This window comes from Mesoplodon mirus, assembly GCF_964341445.2.
Source record: "Mesoplodon mirus genome assembly, chromosome: 1".
In the NCBI taxonomy this organism is placed as follows: Eukaryota; Metazoa; Chordata; class Mammalia; order Artiodactyla; family Ziphiidae; genus Mesoplodon; species Mesoplodon mirus.
The window spans coordinates 207,828,310-207,856,044 of record NC_138976.1 but is presented as its reverse complement, the minus strand read 5'-3'; positions in this window follow the sequence as shown (position 1 = coordinate 207,856,044).

Sequence of the window (27,735 nt, the reverse complement as noted above, 5' to 3'; positions counted from 1 at the left end):
ATAATTGATATCTCCTGCCCCGACTGTATTAGATGGTTTCAATGCTCCACTCATATCTCCCCAGCACTCATCATTCCAGTATATGCTGATAGACTCATGCTACCACCTGCAATTATCCACCCTACGGCAGGCCAGAAATGTACAGGAGTTAATGTATCTAGGTGTAGCTTTCAACCAAGGACAGAGGGGACTGGAAGATAAGTACTTCAAGTTTCTCACCAGTTCTTGGGATAACTCTGAGACATGTTCTATAGAGTTTCACAGAACTCCCCTGAAGTACTGGCAGCAGTTCCCTGCAGGAGTAATTGATTCAGTAATGCACCTCTGTTGGCTTCCTTCCATGCCTCCATTCTCAATTCCCACTCCACTTCTGAGTTTTCTGGAAGCACCTCCCAGATGAACAGTTTGCATTCAAATTATTGCCTCAGGTTCTGCTTCTAGGGGAATTCAATTTATAGCCTCCTAACAATCCAGTGCTCCTTACAGAGCCATCACTGGTATAAGTACCAAGGCATGGCACATTATGTATCACCCCTCCTAAATCCTAATATTTTTAAACAGATAGGAAAGAACACGACCTTGAAGAGAAAAATGATTTATATGAGAATGGCCAATGGATAAAGGGAAGGAGAGACAGTGCCATTTGTTTTCCATTAATGATAGTGTGAAATTTATGGGCAGATGGTCTAACAGGTGTGACTATAATTTGAGGAGCCTGCTCCCTTGGTTACAGAAGACTGCTATTGTTATTATTATGGAAGCACAACCTCATGACTTTATTGCTTCACTTGATGTAGCCTTTTTCTTTACCCTTAAATCTTTCTACATCACTGAATTGCAGCCAATAGATTTATTTTCTCCCTATGGCTCCATAACAAATAAAAGACACACAAGTGCGCACACACACACACACACACACACAGAGTTTTGTGTATGCCAGTGCTAGAAAAGACAAGCTCATGGTGCATGTATGCGATGGATATTGTACATTACAGGTCTCTGTGAAATAGTTTTCTGCAGGTTCGTATGTTTATTTTATGAATAATTAACTTTAGTAAAGTTAATTTCCTGAAGATCTTGATGAAGGCTGAAGAAAGGAAGTAAATTTTAAAGAAAAAGACTTAGAAACTTGCCCTTTTTGCCCTCTCTTTGTGTCTTAATGAACAAAGGATAACTGGGCCTTTTTTGAAGTCTTTGCTTGAGTTGAAGACACAAAATGCAACCTGTACTCTTATCATAATATGTTCAGTTTATGAGTACACAAACTTATAAACTGTGAATTTCCCTAAAGTTATTATACCATTTAGAAGATGTTTGCTTGGACGTTTACTTAAAACCAAACAATTGAGGTCTATATGTCCAAATAATTTCCTTCTCTCTTGCTGTCTCCATTTCAGTTTCCTGAGTTTCTGGGAAGGCCTGGTTTCCCCAAAGGAACGATTTCTGGTAGAATTCTGGAGGTCTGACCCAAGAAAAATAATCCAGTATAGCCAATGAATTGAGGACAAGAAGGTTTCCAATCAGGTAGGAACATTTAATCTCATACATTACAATCACCTTAAGTAAGGTGTGCTGATAGCTGGATATGATATAACTGCTTGGAAAAAGATGCATATCTAACCTACCCCACAAGGAAGCTGTTCTCAGTTCCCTTAGAGGTTGTGGTGTTTATCAGAGAGTGCCTTGGGGGAAATGAATACAATAACAGTATGATGCTTTTTGTTTTCATTTTTAGCTCATTGTTGCCAAGTACACTTGGTGATCTTGGTGCCTGTGGTTTAATCCCAGGAGGTTAGACATGTGGATCAGCACATTAACCCTTTTTAGTATTTTCTCCCAATACAAATCATTTTTATAGGTTGTCTCCATGGTCTTCTAGTTGCTTATCAAAATTAAGCATCAAGTCTTCTAAGTGAGCAATAGCCCCTGTCAGTGTGAGGAAATCAGCTTGGTTCTTATTGGGGCACAAATTCTTGGTCTTGGCACAAAGTGGGTTCACATAGGGAGTTAGAAGGAGAAGAATGGGGCATGCGAAAGGGGAGTTCTGTGTTCTCATTTATCTATGCATGTTGAAACTCCACTAACAGTTTTATTTTCATTAGCAATTTGTGATAAAAACTTAAGGTAAAGGGAATAATGAAGCTGTCCCATTATATGGCAGGACAAAAGATAGTAGTGACATCAAAATCAGGGCCTACCCATCTCATTTGCAGTTATATACTCAGTGTTTAGCATAGCATTTGACCCCTCATCAGTATTCAATAAGAAGATGCCTGTTGAATGATTTAGGGATGAATTAATGAATGAAAAAAGTTAATATGGTAGAAAATGTGTTTTATCCTTGTATTTTCGTGTGTTGACTTCTATATTTCAAGACCCAGCACTGTAACTGACACATAGAATATAAGCAGTAAAATTTGCTGAAAGAATGAATGAGTCCCCACAATTCTAAGAATAATTTTAAGACCAACACAGACCCCATATCTACCAAGGTCTATGACAGAAGTATCCAGACATGAAAGCCTGATCTCAGCTAGTGGTAGAGCTGACAGAATTTATCTAGTTTTAATAATTTACAGCTCATCCCATTACATCTAAGCATAGTACCTACGTGAGCCATACAATTAAATGTTGACTGAAAAAAAATGCACAACCTAAAAGTTGAGAATTATGTTTTATTTGGAGGACATACTGAGGACTTAAATCAGGAGACAGCCTCTCAGATAGCTCTGAGGGACTGTTCCGAAGAGGTAAGGGAGAGCACAGGATATTTAGGGGTTCTTTCAAAAAAAAAAACCCAGGTATTTGGAACATCAAAAGATTACTGTTAAGTAAAGAAACTAGACATCTTAATTTAATAAATTTAGCAATTTTCTATATATGGTGAGATGCAAGAATCTGGTCTCATGGAAATCATTCCCTTGAAATGCACTTTAATTATCTAGCGCCAGTATCCTGTTTTCTCCATCCTGAATCCCCTTAGGGTGGAGCATTGGGGGTGGCTTCAGTGGCTGATGGCTTGATGGCTATAACATCCTTTGTACTGATACCGCAGGCTACATTCTTTGTCCACGTAAATGACTTGAATATGGATAGTAAATCTGTGGATTTGCAAAACGTAATTCTTGGAGCATTTTTAGAAGGACAAAGTTAAGGGCAATTTCAGAATCACTAGCAGCTAAAATTGCTATTTATACTTTTCCACCGGTAGGTAGTAATCTGTTGTTGCTATCTTCAGTATTCCCAAGGGATAACAAAAGCCATTTAATTCTAGAAAGAAATGTAAAATTTAGCACAATGCAACTTCCATAAAACCAAACACACAAACACACACCCAACTCTCGCAGATATGAAGTAATAATCTAAAATAGAATCCTGGAACTAATTGCAAAAAAAGAGCAAATGTACTCATATTGGATTTTATTCTTTTATTAATGTTTGATATATATATATATATGTGTGTGTGTGTGTGTGTGTGTGTGTGTGTGTGTGTCTTTATTAATAAAATTCAGAGTTGCTATATGGAGAAATAGCTTTGTACCAATATTGTCTTTGTATGTGTTTATCAATAATGTATGAGATTTCCTCCTATGCTCCTTTTCCTTTATTCTCTTGCAGGCAGTAGATGTAGTTATCAGTTGTTTTTAAAATTTCTAGGCAGCCAAAGAACTAGTTTCACTTAAATAAAGAAGGCAAATTGTCCCAAAGTAGGAACAATTTTCCTTCATTATGGAACATAAAGTCCTCCTATGAAGGGGGAAGAATTTCATAGCTAAAAGCTTTCAACTACAGAAGATTTATGAGTAACTATGTATGTTGTTTCAAAATGGACTCTCTATAATTAATGTCTAGGGGTTATCTTTGGTATATAATGGATTTTGATTTTTTAAATATTATTAGATAATATACAAAAGAATATATTTAATTGTATGTAAGTTATGAGAAATAATAAAAACTCCTGCAAACACACCACCAAAACTAAGAACTAGAATCAAAACTGCTGAGTCTTCTCTCTGTTCTCTACCCTGATCCCACCTTCCTGCTTTCACCAAAGAAATCACTCTGATCTTGGCTTTATGTTGAACATCCACATAATTTTTATCTGATTTTGCTTATTATTGAGATTTATAAAATTGATATCATACTTGAGTTTTCTGTGCTTGCTTTTTTTACTCAACATTATGTTTCTAAGGTTCATCCACTTTACTTTAACTAGTGTTCATTCATTTGTACTACTGTATAATATTTGATTGTATAAATACAAGAAAATGTGTTTATTCTATTAATGATATTTGGGTTGTTTGGGGCCTATTACGGACAGTACTTCCATGAACATTTATTTTAATGTTTCCTGGTACACATGTGAAGATTTAACATAAGTAAAAGAGTAGACATACTAAGAGTAGAATTGCTGAGGTGTCGGGAATTCAAATATTCAACTTTAAAAATTCATGTCAAAATGTTTTCCAAAGTTATGGAATCAATTTTCAGCCCTTTTGCTCTATAGCTTCACCAGTTAGAATGGCCATTCTAGTCTTTTGTTCCTTGTATTAGTCTGCTCAGGTTGTCCTAGCAAAATACCTCAGCTTCAGTGGCTTAAAAAACAAGAGATTTATCTTCTCACAGTTCTGGAGGCTGGAAGTCCAGGCTCAGGATGTTGGCAGTTTTGGGTCCTCCTGAGGCCTCTGTCCTTGACTTGCAGATGACCACTGCTTCCTTGCCATGTCCTCACATGGCCTTTTCTCTGTGTGTATACATCCCTCTTATCTCTTTCTCTTCTTACAAGGACACCAGTCATATCAGTTAGGGCCCCACCATTATGACCTCATTTAACCATAATTATGTTTTTAAAGTCCCTGTCCCCAAACAGCCACATTGGGAGATGGGGCATCAACATACGAATTTTAGGGAACACAATTCAGTCCATAACAATTTTAATTTGTATTTCTCTAATTACTGATAGGCTGAGAATCCTTTCATTTGTTTAACAGTTGCCTATGTTTCCTATTCTGTGAAGTCCAGAGAATATCTTTTGTCCATTTTTCTACTGTTTATCTTTTTCCTACTTATTTGTATTGTTTTTTAAATACAAGCAAATAATCTTTGGTCAGCTATATATGACACAAATAAGTTATTTCATACCTTCTAACTTTTTTAATGTCTTTTGATACATAGTGGCTCTCAATTTTAATGAAATCAAATTTATCTTTTAGCTTAGTGTCTTTTTGTTCTACTTAAAATGTCCTTCCCTAGTTTAATGCTACCCAGATATAGTATATTTTCTTCTGAAAGTTCTAGTGTATCTTTGTTTTATATTCAAGCCATTAATGCACTTACAATCGACTTGTCTGTATTATCCAATTTCTTTGTTTTCTTATGAATAATTAAGTCTTCCAGGACCATTTTGGAATGAATGGATTTTTTAGGTGTGTCTGAGCTGTTCTTGACCATTCACATAAATTTCAGAATTGGCAATCCTGTAAAACCTCTATTAAGTATTTTTATTGTAATTGTATTGACTATATAAATTAAGTTGGGGAAAACTTACACCAATATGATGAGTCTTTTCAATCCATAAACAAGATGTACCTCTCCATTTATTTAAGACTTCTTTAATATCTTTCAATAAGGTTTCATTTTCTCCATAAATGTCTTGCACATTTTTATTTAGATTTATTCCTAGGTAGTTTTTTTTCCATTTTAAATAATTTTTAAGCTCTCTCTTTGTTCCTGGATTATAGAAATCCAATAGATTTTTGCATCTTGAGCTTATATCTAGCCATCTTGCTAATATTGTTTTTTCGTAAGAGAGAGGATTTTCTTAGCAAAGAGGAATAAATGTAAAATCAAGTAAAAAGGTTATGGGTCAGCTCTGGTCAATAGAACTTTCCATGATAATGGAAATGTTCTTAGTGCTGTCAAAAACTACAGCCGTTAGTCACATGTGTTTTTAAATTTTTAAATGTAAGTTCAATAAAATTAAAATTTCAGTTCCTAAGTCAAACTTGCCCACATTTCAAGTATTTAATAGCCACTTGTGACTAATGGACACTATACTGGACATTGTATCTCTAGACTATTAGACTGTGAAGCCATGGCGTCCCGGGATTTTATCTTTGTCAATGGCATAGTGAGATCTTTCATGTGACAGTTATTCTGTTATTAAAAAGAGAAGTTATTTAACCTAGTCATCCCTAACTTTTTGAAATAATCCAACATAGCTTTCACCATCCATGAATTTCTTGAATCATATTTATGTTTCTAAACTATTTCTTGTATCAACTGTTCACTTTGTACCAAGTTCATTGTCCTAAAATGGCACATACCAAAGTATCAAGAGGTTCCCTTATTCCTGATAAGCTGTGATGGGATGAAGAAGACCTTGTTACCCTGCCTGTCTGATTTTTATTATAATCAGATGTTAATCTGTATCAGTCTCCATATTCAAAATTCACCTTCAAAATTATATGTTATTTACATGATGGTTGTCTTTATTTCATTTAGCTAGTATCATGACCTTATAAATGCAGTTTTGGTCATTTTCTACTAAAACCTCATATTTATCTGTGTGGAAAAACATCTCTTACTTGTTTGCCCTCTTATAAACTCTTCCTGTAATTTAATCCTCATGAGCTTTATTTCCCCTAATTTTAATTACTTAATATTTTGTAAAACATTTAAGAGATCACTGGTATGCTCTTTTTTTCAATCATCTATACATTTAAACAGTGTGTTGCAATAAGAAATAGTACTGGTAATCAGAAGACCAGAGTCCTAGTTTTACCCGTAAAAATGAACTATATGTGCATTTAAATAAGTTTTATATAAGGTTTATTCTGATTCTAAAATTGTTATGATTATTTAGAAAATTATGTTTGAAATATGACATTATTCAAAACCAATAGAGGTTTGAAATCTATTAAAAATCTACAAAGAATTCAACTATTTCACCTTTTTCCCTGATTTGATATTAAACTGTAATCCTTCATCTTTCACTTACAGCAGGCTGTAGCTGCTGTTGACACAAAGACAAAATATAATGTCTAAATATTGTGTACTTGTGTTTTAAATGAATACTTTTGTTTAAAATTGTCTTTTACATAGATTCTTGATTCCCTTTTCACAACTTTTCCATTCCCCATGCTACTGCAATCAATCACTCATGATAGAAAATTATTCTCTTTTCTGTTTGCTAAAGCTCTTTTTAAAATACCAAGTTTCAAATGATCATCAATTCAAGAAACTTTGGGAAATGAACCTCATAATTTCCAGAATGAATATTTTGTTTCACTGGCTACCAGGACACCATCCTCTCCTAGATTTCTCCCCTCCTCACTCACCATTCCTTGGCAGTCTCCCTTGGTGATGCCTCCCATCCCTCAACGTCTGTTAGAATGCCCTAAGGCTCATTCCTGGCCCCCTTCACTCTGCATCTACCTTAACTACTCATGAGTTTTAATCTAGTTCCATTACTTTAATGGGAAGATGACTTATGATTCCCCAATTCGTACTTCTAGCCCTAAGCACTCACCTAACCTCCAGACTTCTAATTCCAATTTCCCACTAAATATCTCCAGTCTATGCATAATAGACATTTCAAACTTAGCAAATAAAACTAAATATTTTGCTTTGATCCATCCATTGCACTCCCGTTTTTCCTGGCTCCATAACTCATCCAGTTGCTCAGGCCAAAAATGTTAGATTCATCCTTAAACTCTCACTTTCCCACAATTCCTGTGTCCAGTCCATCAGAAATTCTTGCCAGTCTAACTTGAAAATACATCCTGAATGCACCTACCTCTCACCTTACTCTTGCCGTCTTTACTTACTCCAAGCCATCATTGCTTGCCTCATCTAATGCAATAGGCAGCCTCTTCCACAACCTCCTTGCTTCCTCCCCTCTTGCCCCAATCCTTAGAGTCTATAACCAATACAATAGCCAGAATAATCACAAAAAAACATGAATCATATCACATTATTTTCCAAAACCTGTTCCCATCACTTTAGAATAAAAATTAAACTCTTTACCTGTCCCACATGCTTTATTCAGTATTTCTTCTACCCTACTCTCCAAGCTCGTTTACTACTACTATTCTCTCACACACACATCCAGATTTTCTTTCTGAAGTGGCTTTCCCAACGTCAGGGCCTTTGCACTTGCTATTCCCTAAAACCTGGAAGATTTAAAAAATCTGTAAGATTCCTCCAAGCAAGATCTTAGAAGGTATTTACATTTCATTTTGTAGAGACATTTGGTAGAAGACATTTTTGCAAAAGATAGATACATTTTACTTTGGCGGCTCTTCACACATCTGGCAATTTCCAAGTTGGTTAAATAACAAATGTGAATTGATCAAGCTAAAATAAAAGAACTGTAGTTGGTGAGACCTATGTGTTTTAAACCGTGAACTTTGAGGAATTGTAGACATGCAAACTCCACCATGGTTTCAGTGTTAATGTGTGAGAATTAGCTAAGGTATTTTCCAAATACTCATTACTCTCTAAAGAGCTTCTGAGCAGGAAATCAGAAGAGGGCCTGTGGACCTGAATTTTATCTAGTACCACAGTTGATTCTGTTGCAGGTGGTTTTCAGTCAGCCCTTTGAGAGACACCAAGCTGGGGTATTTGCCCAGATATGATGACCAATGGTCATGCAAGACACCAATGAGATACAATCGAGAATCAACAAATGACTGAAAAGAGTGACAAAAGAAGAAGAGGATCCAGTAAGGACCAGTAGAGACGCTATCCAAGCACTCTTGGCTAGGAGTTTTGCAAATCCATTCATATAAATGGATGACAGTTAACAGCCAAATGGCACTGCACATTTTTTTAAGTTGCTGAGTATTAAAGTGTATGGCTAAGCATCATAAGTTTTGTTAAATTATATTTTGGTTGCTATAAAATTAGGTGTACATTGTGTGTCATAGATGTAGGGATACAGATGTGTAAATATATGTCATTGTTTCAGTTCTTCAGCTGATACTTCATAATGTCTTTGCAACTTCTAAATGAAGGGCCTCTTCAAATATTGTTTAGAAAGGAAAGATACCTGTTCGTCCCTGTCCACCTCCCTTTCTTCATCCTCTTCCTTGTCCCTTCCCTTTTTTTTAATATCTTTATTGGAGTATAACTGCTTTATAGTGTTGTGATCTCTTCCCTTCTTGAACAAATTAGTCCATTAAGTGAGGTGAAATAACCCTTTGTCAGCATGGGGGAGGTGGGCATTCAAGGAACCAAATGACTTGGCATTGGGTCTCAGAGTCTGAGAAAGGGGAGAGGATGTCTGCATAAGGGAGCCTGGAGTTGACTGCTGAAGTCTGATTCGTGTGAAAGGGCATCCACATGAGGAAGTGGCCTTGGCAACCACTCTGTACAGATTGTCCTAACCCATGCCAGGTGGAGAAAATGTGTGGATGGGAAAGTGGCAGCTACAAGAATTTACTTAAATACAGGAAGATTGATCAAATAATTAAGGATATTAAGAATATGGTAATCAGTGTTATTTTAATATCTGTGGAGGGAGTTAAAATATGAAAAGGGCAAAAACTAGAATGAAAGGGTGTTGAAAGGGAATGGAGGATGTTAATGTGAGCACATGATTTTCAATATAGAGACATTATAGAAAAAAACATAGACTATATGTATGCATATGTTAATGAATGTGTTTGTGAATATGTGTAAATGGTTATGAATATGTGTTTTCATATGTGTGTATGTATATATGTACATAAATCCCCTAGCTCTGCCTATTGAGAGTACCTGGGACCACTGCTTCCCAAGAGCAATGAATACACCTAGTGTCCAGATCTTGGTTTCTAAATACAGCTCTCCAACTGAAGGAACTAAAGCTCTTTGGAGAAATGGCTGATTCTAGAACCACTACAGGGAAAATATAAGATGACCCTAGAACATATTATTGTTTCAAGAAGTAAGGGATCAGCCATAAAAAGAAGCGAAATTGAGTTATTTGTAGTGAGGTGGCTGGACCTAGAGTCTGTCATACAGAGTGAAGTAAGTCAGAAAGAGAAAGACAAATACCGTATGCTAACACATATATATGGAATCTAAAAAAAAAAATGTCATGAAGAACCTAGGGGTAAGATGGGAATAAAGACACAGACCTACTAGAGAATGGACTTAAGGATATGGGGAGGGGGAAGGATAAGCTGTGACAAAGTGAGAGAGTGGCATGGACATGTATACACTAGCAAACGTAAAATAAAGAGCTAGTGGGAAGCAGCCGCATAGCACAGGGAGATCAGTTCGGTGCTTTGTGACCTAGAGGGGTGGGATTGGGAGGGTGGGAAGGAGAGCGATGCAAGAGGGAAGAGATATGAGGATACATGTATATCTGATTCACTTTGTTATAAAGCAGAAACTAACACACCATTGTAAAACAAGTATACTCCAATAAAGATGTTAAAAGAAAAAAAGGGAGATATCACAGAATAATTGGGAAACATCAAAGGATATAGAAGCCAAACTGAAGGGGTTTCCACTGGACAAATCTTGAACAATCTCAGCCTCAAAATAAATAATGGCAGAAATGTATTATAGTCAATTGAATAAAATAGGAGTCTATGAGTTCATACTGATTTAAATAATTAAATTGAGTAAATTATGTTTGATGAGGAACAGGATATTTACATAATTACAAAGTGCCTTACCACAAAATTTATTAATAATGAAGGAGAAAAAATAACTTTACAATGGAGAAGACTGGGTGATACACCTTAATCAAATGAGTAACATGATATTCCAGTAAGGTTACAAGTTAAAAGTTTGCCAAAATTGTTTGATAGGAAGCAGTGAGAAGAACAGAGCTTCACCACTGTGTTATTCCTGCCAACTACACATATCCTGAATAATCATGAGACAAATACAAACAGCTAAATCCTACAAAATAACTGATCCATATTCTTTAAAACTTTCTAGTTCATGAGATTCAAGGGAGGCCTGAGAAAATTTTCCAGATTAAAAAACTAAAGAGACAGGACAGCTAGATGCAACATGTGACACTGGGCTGATCCTTTTATTATGAAGGACATGATGGGGATAATTGACAAAACTTGAAAGGGGTCTGAGGATTAGTAGCTCTGTGGTCATGTGTCAGTGTTAATTTCCTTATTTTCATGATTATATTTGGATATATGTTTGTAGGAAATACTAGAGGATTTGGGGGAGACATTGCATTGTGTTAGCAACTACTCTCAAATGGTTTGGGAAATAAATTATTTTTATTGTCATTTCAATCTTTCTTTAATTTTCGAGATTGTTAAAAGAAGGCAAAAAAAAGAGGAGTAACTCTCTTTTTCCTGGCGACTGCCATAGTTAAAAGCTCAGTTTACAATGGTGGTCAGTTTTTCAGTCTATTTGTGCTAATTTCTGTTACTAACAACATAGCATCTTATTTTCTATTTGAGGTTTTTGGATTTTTCCTAATTACGCTTTTGCTTTTTATTCTATCAAATGTCTATGAATTTGATAAAGTCCTCGGTATTAACACAAAATCAGTAAGATTCATAAAAATAAAAATAAGTTCTTGGAGAAATTTATAAATTTCTACCTGCATTCAAATTGGAGTAAGTTGGCAAGAATTTTATAAGGGGAAAATACTCTAAGGAGCACTCCCATTCAGAAACTCAAAATGGTTGCACGTGTTTATCTTGTAAGAGGTCTGTGATGAAACAGCAGGATGAAGGCTATATGTCCAAACTTAAATGCAATCTTTTAAATCGCCTTTCATGTCAGGCCATGTAAGAACTGGGCAATTCAAGAAGTAAATTAGAACAATTCTTATTTTCAATAATTTCTTAGGTCAACACTTAGAATAACGAAAAACTTATCTTTAACTCCAAGAAATCTGGACAGTTGTTAAAGCAAATGTGTTGTCCTACTGGCCTACACCTGGTTACAAACAGCAGTACGACTTCAGAAAACCCTGGACACTGAGTGGGCTTTCTAAATATAGCTTTTTCTTTCTATAAAGGTGTTTTACAAGAATGCTATCTTTTGTGAAAATGTGGCCTTTATAAAGGGTACACTAAGGTCTGTGACTTTTAGACCTAGAAAAGATTTGAAATATTTTCTTAGCCTGGGAATCCACATTTTAGAGGCATAGAAAGAGAAACCCAATGAAATTAAATATTTTGCCCACCATCAAATGGCAAACAAGTAATAACGACAGCACTCAAGCCTCTGTCTTCTAAATCCATTGAATGCAGCATAAATAGATTGCAATAACTGCTGATTTTCATTGTCCCCAACACTACATTTCTTCTGTGCCTTATCCCTCTTCTTTTAAGAGGGATGACAACATTATCTGCAAACTTTATCTATAACTTTTTTTTTTAATTTTGCTGTTTTGTAAACTTTTTGTTTCTATGTTGAAAATGTGTAAGGACATTTACCTTCTTTCTTGAAACACCTTTGCCTGCATTTATCACATTTTATTGTTGAACTATTGTGTAGCAATAAGTACAAAAGCGCCTCTAGTAGAGGAGATAATATCAGAGGCAACAAGGTGTGTGTATGGGGGGGCGGGGTTAGAGTTGACATACCTTAAGGAAGATGAGGAGAGAGGGAAGAGAATAGAAAGTTTATTTATTTGAAAAAATATGGCAAGTTAGAGAATTTTGGCTAAACTTTATACAATATAGCTTTCCTTAACTTAAATTCCGGCTTAACTTCCACTCTTTACATTGCCACAGACTAGGGAATAAACAAAGCAAAAAGATTTTTGGTACCACCATTTTGTGTTAATTTCATAAAGATTTCTACAAGACTTTTAAAGAATAAATTGAAAAACGAAAGTCTTGTCTTTAGCTTATTTTCCCTGCATGCTTGCACTTTAATAAGTTGATAAATGGCATTTAAACTCAATAGTTATGATTAATTATGTCCCACAATTTTTAAAAGCACTGGGGATTGTGTGCGTGTGCATGTGCCCACCTTTACAACCAGTAAAATAAAGTTCTTGATCCAAAAATTATTATCACTTAGACTATTGAATAAAATCAGATATGATAGAGGGGCCAGCTGTTGGTAGGTTTAAAAGTCACCCTAGGTGATGAATTCATGCAGCAGTGTTGCACGTCTCTCTTTAATGAAGCACTTAGAAGTATAACCAAGCATGGATCTAATTTCATATCTGAGATGTGTTTTATTTAGAGTTCTTTGGCAAGTGCTTGCTCTATGTGTTTTTATAGTCTTTGGTTGTGCTATAAAAATGTCAAAATTATGAATTAACAGATATGCAAAAGTGAAATCCTAGAAGATAGGATAAACATGAAGTCCTCTAATTATCACTCAAATAAGTTTGGTTGACACAGAACTGGGAATCAGATAAAGACATTAATAATTCATAATGCTGAAGTTAAAATCTTCTAGTTACAGTACAAAAGAAATCCTCATTTGTACCACAAGGTAATGAATTCAGTACTTTTCATTTGTTAAACATTTGCTTATTACCCTGCACCGTGCATATAAAACTGTTCCCAAATTTGGAGGGCAAACAGGAAAAACAGACACTCTCTACCCTCAAGTTGTTTATACTGCAGTCAGTGAAATTTCTCTACTTTGAGATCTTTTAATTCCTCAGCTCATTGTAACATCTTCTTCAGATGAATTGTTTTTTATTTGTTAAAACCAATGTTTAGCACTTTAAATAGTTTCTTCAATGTTCCTGATAGTGAAATAGAGTCATCATGGTAATTTCCAATACTAATTATAGAGTTGATAGGAGAAATGCTCAAGATTGATAGTAAAGTGATTTCGATAATCTACAAAATGTCTTGAGGTTTCCCAGATAACAACTTGTCTCCCAGGCAAAAATGCGCTTATTATTTATATTCCAAGCTTATAAAAATGTTTGTACTTTAATCATATAGAGATTTTACAACATCTTTTCATTCATATTTTAAGATATTTTGTTCAGTAGATTATCTCATTTAGAAACTATTGATTTATATATACATACTATGTAAATATTAGTATACATTTCTCAATGACTAGATTAGTGCTTTCTTAACTACTTAAATTTGTTTAATTCATATTGTTGTTCTTCAGCATTTCTTTTACTCACTGGAGCCTATCCTACTGACTTCAAAAGGCCTGAAAAATCTGAAAATCCCATTTAAAGTAACTGTATGGAAAATCTTTAAAATAACATATAATAATGATAGAGAAGAAGTGTATTTAACATTGTGCTGAGATTATTCCATTAATAAAGAGATTAATCAATAATTCTAATATTCAGACATATAATAAAAATGAAAAACAATCATAATACTGAGCAATGACATTTTCAATAAAGGGAGATATTAAATATTGTATAGGAAACTAGAATCTGCAAAGCAGACAAGTTGGCAATGATTATACATATATTTAAAATATGTTGAAACAGTCATAGACAGTTTTTCTTTTTGGCTGAAAAGAAGCATATTGAAGTGTTTAAGCACTACTTCAACTGGAATAGATATTTAGACACTATACAGAAAACACATGATTGCAGAAGAGCAGATATTAGCAGGTGTGTGAATGTGTGTGTCTTTTTTTTTTTTTTTTTTTTTTTGTGGTACGCGGGCTTCTCACTGCTGTGGCCTCTCCCGTTGCGGAGCACAGGCTCCGGATGCGCAGGCTCAGCGGCCATTTCGCACGGACCCAGCCACTCCGCGGCATGTGGGATCTTCCCAAACCGGGGCACGAACCCGTGTCCCCTGCATCGGCAGGCGGACTCTCAACCACTGTGCCACCAGGGGAGCCCGTGTGTGTCTTTAATTAATGTATTTTCATTCATTCAAAAAGGAGAAGAATACCAAATTTACTTTAAAGGTGGCATTGTGATATGTTAAAGTTCCATTCTTAGACTTTTGCTGCTGTTGCTGTTCCTTTAGTATTCACCAAAGAGTACCGTCCTGTCATTTATCCAAGTTAGAAATCTAGGAGCAATCCTAGGATTCTCATTATAGGGTCCACTACCTTCATGCTCCCCCCTCAATAAGTAACAAATTCTTGGCTCTCCTATATAGGAAAGCTCTCTCCAATGTACGCCTGCTCTGTCACTCTCCGGGTCCAGCATCTCTGCCTCAGCCTCCCACGGAAGTCACTTCTAGTTCATTCTGTGCAGGGCCATTTTTAAACCTTCCTCAGTCCTAGGCAATTGCTCTTTTAGAAGCTTTACCCTAAATGTTATCAAATGCATTAAAATGTGCCCAAGTCACATATCCAATATAATTTATAGATAACTATATGAAAGCTGAGTAACATTGCTGTTGTAGTAATATTAGTTGAAAATATTAATTACACAGGTTTTGATCTCAATTTTGCAGATTTGTTTTCATATTCTGGAGCCATTTTTTTCAGGTTCCAAACAATTTTCTAAGTCCTTCTCAAACTCCTAGTCCCTAGTGAGTGTGCTTTTACTGTCACAGGGTTGAACAGCCCAGACAGCAAAATGTCTGAAGATGAAGACCATCACAGGGATGAGTAAATCAGATACGTGGAAGTTGGAATGCAAAGTGTTTGTAGAAGAAAATATACAAATCAACTAAGAAATTGCAGTGTCAATTAATATGATGTATATCAGATGATAGTATTAAAAAGCCAGGTGAAAAGAAAATAACTTAATAATGTACATATTTGTCTGATTGTTTACTAGTGATATACTGCTCAGTGTAAGGTGAGAACCTCAGATATTATCTTCTGGAAAAAAACCCTTTAAGCCCTAACAGTTTCAGTTTAGAAATTTCCTCTCTAATAAATGAGGAATAAAATAATTTACAATAAATTAATTATTTCCTCTTCTGAAGGTACCAATACCACAAATTCAGTCAGAAGATGGATCAAGTTTTTCATACATTTCTCTCATTTCACATTTTTTAAATAAATGAGACTATATTTTGTCTAATGACTACCAGAACAACTATCTGGAAACTGTGACTTCATTATATGTGAGAGAGTATTTTAGGAGATATAGATGTATATTTAGATGGAGATATAAATACATAGCATATATACACAATATTTAATCAGACACAGGAAATGTAGGATAGCTCCAGAGTGGTACACCCTATGTTCTGAGCTGCTCCGAAATGCAGTTGCTTTTTTTTTTTTTAACATCATTATTGGAGTATACTTGCTTTACAATGGTGTGTTAGTTTCTGCTTTATAACAAAGTGAATCAGTTATACATATACACATGTTCCCATATCACTTCCCTCTTGCGTCTCCCTCCCTCCCACCCTCCCTATCCCACCCCTCTAGGTGGTCACAAAGCACCCAGCTGATCTCCCTGTGCTATGTGGCTGCTTCCCACTAGCTATCTGTTCTAATGGGAGTTCTCTGGGCACAAAGGGCACTATTTTCTGTAATGAGATTAGAAGAAAGGATTTGCTAATAATTGCTTCTATAGCAACTAAAAGTCTTGGAATCCCACCTTTCAGCATTTTGAAAATCTTAAAGGGGATGTTGTCAGTAACAAAAAAATTGAAGACTGATTATGTATTTAAATTAATGATTCTTTAAATTCATCTGCCCTTTCATCTTTTAAATTGATTCATGCTTCTCAGAAAATAAAATATGCTAATCCGTATATCATTTTTCCACTGCGTAGGGCAACTATATCTAAAAACAAAAATACTATCATTTTACTTTCCTTTACTCTATTCCTCCACAACTTGTGTTGTACTTTCATATTTTCTTTTCATTCTGCTAGTGAGATATATATACATATATGTATGTATACATATATGTATATATACACATAATATTTAGATTTTAGATATTTGCATTATGCAGGGCAATCCATAAAATGGATAGATGCTTCATTTTAATACCATTGAATACAATTTTCATAATTTTATACTTTAATTATTTTTGGAAGCACAAACCAGAAAGGGTAAAGCAAACTTGAAATGGAAAAAGATGACCAAGCTGGCATTTTGCATTTCAGACTTTATATTTGGACTACTCAGTGGGACAGATTATAATAACAAAATTTTGCTTTTGCAGGGAGGTCAATCTTTGCTTCTGCATTGCCTCATCTCTTTTAATCCCATCCAGTTTATTTTTCATCTCAGAAACTATATTTTTCATCTCTAGGAACTCAATTTGGGTTATTTTTATATCCTCTATATGTCTATTTAAGATGTTGATGCTTTCCTTTAAACTTTTTGAACCCATGAAAATTAGTTATAATAACTGTTTGAATGTCTTTGTTTACTGATTGTACCATTTTTCAGTCTGTTTTCATTAATTAATTTTTCTCCTTGTTATGGGTTATATTTTCCTTCGTCTTTGCATCCCTAGTAATTCTAGATTGCATGTCAGATATTGTGAATTTTACTTTACTGGTTGCAGAGCGTATTTGTATTTTTTTAAAATATTTGTAACTTTGCTCAGAGAGGTAGTTAAGAAATAGTTTGATCATTTTGAGGCTTCCTTGTAAGCCTTATTAGGCTGCAAGAGAAACAATTTAGTCTAGGGCTAATTTGGTCCCACTACTAAGCCTATACCCATTGAATACTCTGTGTATTGAATACTCTAGTTGATGCTGCATGTATTAAATTATATCAAAACATATTTGTATAATCTTAAAGCAATAAATGCAACACATAAAAATATAAAAATTTTAAAAATTAACTTTTATTAAATAAAACAAAAATGTTTTCTTCTAGTAATTGTAGTATTTTAACATATTTAAATACTGCATCCCTATGAAATTCATTTTGTTAATAAATATGAAAAGAGAATCCACCTTTATTTTTCACAGGTGACCAGGGACTTGTTCAAACACCAACATTTAACTGTATTACACAAAATATTATGCCACTGGTTTTTATGGGTTATCATTATAATTAACAGCTTTGTACAACCGTTGTCTTGTGCTGTTTGTTGTTCAATGTCTAAAAGTATTGTTTAATATATATATATATATATTTTTACTTTTAGCAGTTTAAGCCAGGAGAGTAAATCCAGTTCCTATTACTCCATCCTGTCCAGAAGCACAGGTCTTAAGTGAAATTTAATACCAAAGAAACAGTTCCAAATTTTACAACGGATCTATCACTGGTTGTTAGCATATCTTCCCACACCCAAGACACCAAGATACCTTCTACTCACTGTTAAAGCTTTATGATGAGCAAAACTTCCACCACTGTGCTTCCTTAGCATATGAGTATATTTTAAATTTACTGGTTATATATATTCTCTAATTATCCATTATTTTGTCCTTCTTTTAGTTTAGATATTGATATCCACATTTTTTTTTCTAATAGATCACAGAAATTTCTCTCATTAACAACACCAATAGAAATAACAATAAAAATCGCCTTGGGGGACCAAATTTATATCACATTATCAAGTTTTTATTTTGCTCCCATAAAACTTCTGCAAAATACAACCACTGTCTATCATCAGTATCATTAGAACAAAACCAAGTCATTCTAATCTCAAAAGCACAATATTTTATTTAACTTAATAAATTTCACATTATAAAAATTTTCTCATAGCATCATTCTTAATCCCTCAGTATTCACTAATATTGGGGGATTTTTCTTTCAGTTATATGAGACTAAGGATGATTTTATTCATCTCTACAACCTGGTATATATATGTACAATGTTTGTCAAAAGTGGATATTCAAAAAAATTCTTGACTAAATTACGGTAATTCATGTGATCAGTTCTGCAGTTCTTAAAACTTTAAATTACTTGTTAATTCTAAGAGAAAGTCAGATACTTTTTAGAAGGATTTCCAAACCATGCTAAAGTGTCAGCCTTCATTTCCTTGTGTGAGGGAAACAGGAGAGAAATAGATGGTTTTAAAGTTCTCCAAGCTTCTGTGTCCTTTATACATCCACAATTTTAATCCTTATCATTTTCAAGATTTGCTAAATTATTTGAGGTGATCCATTCTCTTATTAAAGTTACATATTTTATGTCACATACTGAGCATATTAACAAATAACTTACTGATAAATGACAATGCCCATAACATCAGGTTAATCTGATTTCCATGAAATGAGCTATAACTTCAAGAATATTAATTCATCTAATAAGGGTGATGATTTACCTAATGTTGCCTAAACTATTTCTCTTGATTATTTAAGAGAGTTTTCCTAGGGGAAAATAGCTGGGAAGTCTATAGAAAAAAAAATACCACCATGATTAATTTAATTCCAGTCTAAAGGACTCCATATATAATGTATTTGAGAAAACCAAGTCACTATTATAGATTCCGATAAATGGTTGTATATATGAGATATTTTTAATGTAACCCAAATTATAAGAAATAGTTTTTTGGTATAGAAGCAACCACTCTTTTACCTAAAGGAAAATATAAAATCTGAGTTCATTGAAAATTTGCCTCATTGCCCTCTGTTAGTTTGTGCCTGCCCCATCCTTAGGGGCCCAGTTAAGGACTATTCTATCATCCATACATCAGAAGAGAATGTCTGTGTTCTATGTTGATAGTCAGTCTAAACAAATATTTATACAGTTGAGATCAGAGATATAAAATGTCAGTTCCAAATCCACCCATGATGGCACATATACCAGACAGATGACAAAGGTTATAAAGGCCTGTGAAATACTTGAATCATATTTTGCAACCCTTGAAAGAATTCAAGTTGGAGATTAGCAGAAACCAGGCTCAGTTCTGTCCATAATCCCCTTTATCTGTCTTCTAGCCAACAATAGGAAAACCTGAAGCCAAGCTGACAAATAGAGTGTGAAGGGCCTTCTACTGCATTTAAGAAAAAACTGAGACTTGCTATAGGTAGAAATTATCTTTTCTATTACTATTATTGTTGATGTTGTTGTTATTCATAGAAATAATGGGAAAAAAACCCTAAATAACATTATTCTGCTGGATTCTTTACTATATGCAACACAATAAATTAACTCGCTTCATATTACACTGGGCATATAACATGAAAACATGTGCAGAGAACAGAAATCAGTATCTGTACAGACAAATGCCCCTGTGATAGAGAAATCTATTATTTTAAGTCCAGACAATTAGATCTATTAAGGTGTAAGAGTGTTTCAGTACAGTCTTGCTAAAAGTAAATCGAAAAAAAAAAGGAAAACTGATGCCAGTTAGATACAAAATATAAGATTATGCTATGTATATGGGACAGGATAGAACTCTGAATGCACTCACATGTAGGGAAAGCAATATTAGTGACAAATCAACTAATGTCCTTATTGAGCATAGACGTTCCAAGAAGGGTGAAGAGTACTGTATATTAGATGTAAGACCCATAATATTCAAGTTAGTTGTAAAAGAAACAAGGTAAATGCTTTCAGTCAATAGGATAGGCTGAACTGATATTGAGAATCCTTTCTTCCAACCTGAACACACAGTTTGTTATACTTGTGTTTTCTTTTATATGTTGCTTTTACATGTAGCAACACATAAAAAGAAAATGAACAAGCTTATAAAAAATGGGGGGATCCCCAGTCTCAGGATTTAAGGAGAAAAAACAAATTCAACATTAGAATAGTGAGGAGGAGTTGAAACCAAGAAATTCAAGGGGGCCCTGGAAATAATAAGCCTTGTTTTTGAGGGCTGGCTTTAAATATCTGTTGTCTTATCAGAAAACAGGTAGATGCTGGAAAACAATAGAATAATATCTTCAAAGTACTGAGCACATATAGCTGTCCAAATTAAAATTCTACACCTCATTTTAAAAAAACTACTCAAGAACAAGAAGTAAAGAAATTTTCATTCCTAGACAAAGAGGAATTACCACCCACAAACTGTAACAACAACAACAACAAAATGACTAAAGCAGTAGCAGCAGCTATTGGAATTATCTGAAGGCATTAAAAAATATTCTGATGCCTGAAGCCAATACTTGGAGATGTTTTTTTTTAACCAAAGTGATCTAGGCGGTGTTTCAATAATGGGAGCTTTAAAAAGTTCTCACGTAATTCTCATGTGTTTTAGGCAAGATTGGAGACCATTGTACAAAGAATGTTCTTCAGTAAGAAAGAAAATAAGCATAAAAAGAAGTAGGAAGGTGCACTGAACAGTGACCAGCAAAGAAATTTGTAATGTTGGAATGAATCTGAATAACGGTTGAGTGTAAAAAATAATAGCCAATTGGGGTGTGTACAAAGTAAAACTAAAACACTAGATAATATACTGAAATACTGGAGATCAGATTTAAAAGTTGAGGGGTCCATGAACCGCTTAGGAGGAAGATGAGATAATTAGTTTTAGACTTTTTCAAGTTAGACATATATGTCAAATTTTTCAGAAAACACTAAAAATGAAGACTTCATATATGATTCATAAAAAGGTAGACCATAAAAAGAGAATGAAAAATGTGTTTAAATGAAGTTAGTACCGGGAGGGATAAAACATGGAAAAATAAAGGAGAAATAGATCAATAATCACCATACATTTGATCACAGAGACAATAAAAATAAATTTTAAAATTCCAGTTTATGCTGCTTACAAAAGACATATATAAACTATTTTTAAGATGCAATGCAATACTTCACTCGAAGTAATTAATTATATACATGATAAATGATTTTTAAGATTACATATTTGGCATGATGACATGTATATAAATTTTTAAAACTCAAAGCAATCATGTGTTTTTCATGGATTCATTTGCATATAGTAAAAAGTTCCAGCATGGATTCAAAGTATTTATATTCAATTCATGATACCAGTTATCTAAGAAGAGGAAAAATGGGACTGAAATGAGAATAGAGAGGAGAGAAAAGAAATGTGTGTGTATCTGTGTGTTTGTGTGTGTGTGTGTGAACACATGTACAACAAATATGTGCTTCTTTCACAGCATGATTCACTGTATTCCATCACAATATTAATAAGATTTCATACAATATGGGCATCTCTGCAGAAATTAAAATTGTCACATGCTTATGTGTATTGGGCAATGAGCTCACCTTACTATTTCCATCCATTCTTCAATTAAAATCTAGAAATGTGAATGGGCTGTTAGAATTTAGTTAGTGAGCCAATTATCTTTACAGAACATGCTAGTTATGCACAGCTTTTCCTTGGCTTAACTATGTTTTAAAATAGCAGGCATTCATTTTACGTCTTTAATTGATGGCTATCACACACAATTAGTTTGAAATTTCTTATCAATATGCTTGAAATATATTTGGTTGAATCATTGGAGTAATCTTTTTTGAACTTACCCAAAAGTATGTGTTTAGACTTCCTAAACACAGTGGCACATTTCCAAATACAAAGTAGTTGCATTAGAATTATTCCTAATACGAAGTCATACAATATTTGTGGCAACAAATTTTCTCTTGAAAACTTAGCTTCCAGATGGAAGAAAAGTAAGGGTAGAAATGTATTTAAAGGCAAATTTGAAGATGAGAAATCAAAATTCACATTCCATAGTGAAAGAAAAAGGGTTAGTAATTACAGAGAGAAAGGCAAATACAATGCAAAAATTATTGGAACATATTTTGCTCAATTACAAACAAACTTACGTGGTAAGTTGTAGCTTCCATTATTGCACCAATTTGTAGCATATTTTAATATTTTCATTTTGAAAGGAAAATTTTAAAAAGTCATCTCTTGTTTTTTTAGAAAGTATCTAGAGTGGTTGAAGTGAAATAACTTTCAGAAAATGTGTTAAAATGGGGCTACAAAAGACTTAGGAGGACATAAGCTTGGTTCTTATTATTGACAGTTTGCAAATCAGCCATGGGGATACACATTATTTCCAATTTAAAATGAATGATGATTCTATATACATATATATGCATCTTATCATATTGATTATAAACCAAGTAAAATCTCATGAAATCTAAGTATGTTTGAAAAACTTAAACCTATTTTTATGTTTTTCCAAACACTAGAAAATGAAAGCAATTTCTGTTGTTTGTCATTTTCTTTTGGACTCTCTTGGCTTCCTGAAAATGATTATGTCAAGATATTGGAGAAATATTCATAGGAAGCAACAGAGGCCATGAGAATAGAGACCTACACTGCTTCCTCATTAGAAAAAATAAAATAAAAATTCCTGTCTATCCATTTCAACTTACACTCAGGGATGCTTATAATATAGAATTTGAAAGTTGAATACATACTAGTTGTCAAGTAGTCAGCCCCGTTGATTATTCATGCATTCCCTCCTAAGTATGTTGTTCTTAGAATTCAGAGGGGTCCTTTAATCACACCCCCCATCTTGACCACTCACATCTCCAGATTTTCCTACTTCACGGCATACTGGTGTTTAACTTATTAAACAAATATTTGTTGAACAATTACTATGCATGCTAAGCAAAGGGGATCAAAGATGAATGAATATTCATTTGTCTTTAAGGAGACACAGTCTACTGGAGAGAGGCAGAACTGTGAGCAGATGACTGCATAAAGAGGCAAAGTCAAGTCTTATTTATTCAGAGGAAGAAGTCCCCGTGATCAAGCAACAAGTAAAATCATTTCAGTGTGCAAGACATGGATTTGTGATTGAAAATGCACAAGCATATTTATTATCCATCATAGATGATCACCTATTATAATCAGTGAGATTTCTTAATGGCACAGCATCTAGAGGAGGACGTCATGCATGAACCTGTCATATTCAGAAAGTAAGGAAGTGGCACAGTGGGAACAATTCAGGAAAGTAAATAAACATGACAGTAGATTTAAAATCTACTTTAACTGTTCTTACTATTATTAATCTATTTGGGCAAGTAGTAGTTTTCATTGATGTTAGCATTTTTTCACCCTCGACTTGAAATCAGACATTAAATATTAATATTATAAAAACGTTACAAATCGAATTCATTCACAAATTTATAAAAATAGATCAGCACCAGAGACCTATTTATTGGAAACAAAGTAGGTAGAACAATGAAACTCATTTATAGTTCCTCCTCAACCAAAGTGGACAGAAGTTTTATATGTAGAGGTCAATCCTGGGCCAGAGGCTATTTAATATTTTCATCAAGTCTAGGATGATAGAAAAGCATGTGGATTTAGTCATTTACAGTTCTCTTTAGTTGATAAGACTGATTAATACTTTGTCAAGATCAAAATTCAACATGACCGTAATATGACCTTGACAAATTGGAGAAGTGGTTTAAAACAATGCAATTTAATAAGTCTAAGGGTCAGATATGGGCTTTAAAGGGATTGGGAAGGAAATGGAAATTATAATAATGTAGGTGATACCATGCCAGTGAGAATGCATTTGTGTGTGTAATATAATATGTAACAAATAATATTGAGTATGATTTGAGTCAAGAATATAGCAATAGCTTTTATTTTTTTTCTCTCTCTCACCATGGCATAGTGCTTACTCACTCACAAATATTTCTAATACATGTCATCAAAATTTCATCATTAAATCCTGTATCCCTGCTGATAAAATTAAAAGTAATTCTAAGATATATAAATGAAGAGAAGGGTATAAAGGTACAAATAAGTGGGTGAATATTAATGAAATTACTTTGTATTGTGCTTTACAAATACGATTTATGCATTTATCTTGTTACTAACACATTCATTCATTCATTCATTCAGCAATCATTACATATTTATAGAACTTCTACTATGTCCCAGGCACTGCATTAGGTGCTGGTAATACAAGGTGTGGAAAAGCAAGCATTGTCCATATTTCTTAGAGCCTGCAGTCTAAAGAATAATTACTAATTGTAGTAAATATAGACAGGGTACTATGAGCCATGGGACAGGGAACCTTTCTCACCTGGAAGGATGAGGAAAGGCATCCCTTGTGAAATGTCTTCTTAACTGAAGTATGACGTAGGTAGCCTAAGGGGACAAGGGAGTAAAGGAGTAAGTATTTCTTGCAAAGGGGAAAGCAAGTGTTAAGAATTTGAGCTTCAAAAAAGGAATGCTTCACGTTGATATTACAGTCTCAACAAATACAATTAAATTTCTGGTTGTTAATACATTGCATAAAAGTGGAGGAGTGGATTTCTGCCAAAATTAGGGCATATAGTTAGGATTAGAAATGTGCTCTGTGATATCAGTGACTTTAACATTGCAGTGAGACTGGGAGAAAAAAACGTACAAAGAGGCTATCCTCTGGACCCAATGGCACTGATGTACATCAAGGCTTTTGCTGAAGTAGAAAACCTGCTATTGATATTGAGATGCTCTTGAATGAAACAATGACTTCAAATAAGAGTTCCAAACTGAAACTCAGAAAGACCACCAATCTGACATGACTTAAATTTGAACTGCTTCTCAGATAGGCAATTTATACTTTGGGGTAAATGGAAACTGGGCTTGGTTTCACTAATGATATCAATGACATTTTGCTATTAAATTTGGTTTAATATTTTCATTTTACAAATCCCTAACTTCAAAAACTCTCTAAGGGAAAGTAAGGGGAAAAGGATAGGACTAACTTGTTTAGTTACATTACCTTGAATTTTACATTTAAATTGAGCTGCGCTATCTCCACCAATGCTTGACTAGAAGCCTGCACAGTGAGTAGTTGTAATGGAGGAGATTGACTCATTTTAATGGCCACATCTGATGGATCTCAAAGAAATTCAGGTAAAACAACTCTCTGCATAGTTCATAGTCAACTATTTATACTTACAGAAAAATGCCAAAGCCTAGAAAACTTTAAATGGTGGATAATCAGCAACATTCACATTTTTCCTTGAGGTTTTCAGGATTGTACAAACACATTTAGGCTTTGAAAGACACGTTTTGGAACTTTACTGGAGGTATTCTAAGAAATACCTTCATGTTAAAACAATCTCCAAATATTTTAGGAATAACTAGTATCTCTCTGTAAATAATTCATGCCTTAATTAATTATTATCATTGTTAGAAATTCATACTGAAGTATTTCAGAAAAAGATGACATATTAAGAATGTGACACTGCTTCCATGTCATATAAGAGCATGAGGATATCTCTATTATGAAACTTACTGCATTTTGCTACAACATTTTTGTCTATCTTCTCTTCCAGATTACAAGCTTCTTAAAAAATAGACTGTGCACAGATCTAACTTTCTGGCCTACATTTGCAGCACTGGAGACTACTATTGAAATATTAATTCAAAGGATATTTTAGAAAACATTATAGACAGAACTCTACCATAAAAGAGCATATATAAATATAGCATATTTTCTGATGTTATTGAATCATCTTAAATATTGGTTAATGCAAATTTCAATCTCTAAGGCACTTCTACAACATACCTGAAAAATGATCGTCATCTTGTACTTGAATGTCCTCACTGAGAAAGAAATTGCCAACTCAAAATAAGTTTATTTCATTTTTAGGAAGCTCTAATTGTTAGAAAACTCACTCTTAAAATAAGTTAAAATCTCTATTCCTCAACTTCTATGCATTTTCTTGGTTTTTAAATTAGGGGCAACTTGATCTTTTTTTGATTTTACAGCTCTAACATAGCTAAAGCTGGCGTTCAGGTCCTTTGCCCACTTACCTACTCTTCATAATTATTTTATTAAAAGAAATATATTGTGGTATAATATAAAAAATATACTAACTTGAATGTCCACTTTAATGAATTTTGACAAATGTAAATATTTTGTAACTCTGTTTCCATCAAGGTAGACAATTTTCCTATTACCCCCCTTTGCAGTTTTCCCTTTCCTCTTTGCAGTCACTCTCTACTCCATATTTGATACAGGCAACTGCTGATATGTTTTCTGTCGCCATAGATTCATTTTTCCTTTTCTAGAAAGTCATATAAACAGAAACATAAAGTACATACTCTTGTGTGTCTAGCTTTTTTCTCAGCATAGTGTTTCTGAGATTCATCCTTGTTGCATTCCTCATAATTCTATCCTTCTACTGCTGTATGATATGACATTGTATGGATATACCACAACTGGTTCACCCATATAAATCTTGTTGGAGATTTTCTGATGATGGCCATTCTGACCGGTGTGAGGTGATACCTCAACGTAGTTTTGATTTGCATTTCTCTAATGATTAGTGATGTTGAGCATCCTTTCATGTGTTTGCTGGCAATCTGTATATCTTCTTTGGAGAAATGTCTATTTAGGTCTTTTGCCCATTTTTAGATTGGGTTGTTTGTTTCTTTGATATGGAGCTGCATGAGCTGCTTCTAAATTTGGGAGATAAATCCTTTGTCAGTTGCTTCATTTGCAAATATTTTCTCCCATTATGAGGGTTGTCTTTTCGTCTTGTTTATGGTTTCCTTTGCTGTGCAAAAGCTTTGAAGTTTCATTAGGTCCCATTTGTTTATTTTTGTTTTTATTTCTCTAGGAGGTGGGTCCAAAAGGATCTTGCTGTGATTTATGTCATAGAGTGTTCTGCATATGTTTTCCTCTAGGAGTTTGATAGTGTCTGGCTTTACATTTAGGACTTTAATCCATTTTGAGTTTATTTTTGTGTATGGTGTCAGGGAGTGTTCTAATTGCATACTTTTACATGTACCTGTCCAGTTTTCCCAGCACCACTTATTGAAGAGGCTGTCTTTTCTCCACTGTATATTCTTGCCTCCTTTATCAAAGATAAGGTGACCATATGTGTGTGGGGTTATCTCTGGGCTTTCTATCCTGTTCCATTGATCTATATTTCTGTTTTTGTGCCAGTATCATATAAATGCTGGAGAGGGTGTGGAGAAAAGGGAACCCTATTGCACTGTTGGAGGGGATGTAAATTGATACAGCCACCATGGAGAACTGTATGGAGGTTCCTTGAAAAACTAAAAATAGAACTACCATACGACCCCGCAATCCCAGTACTG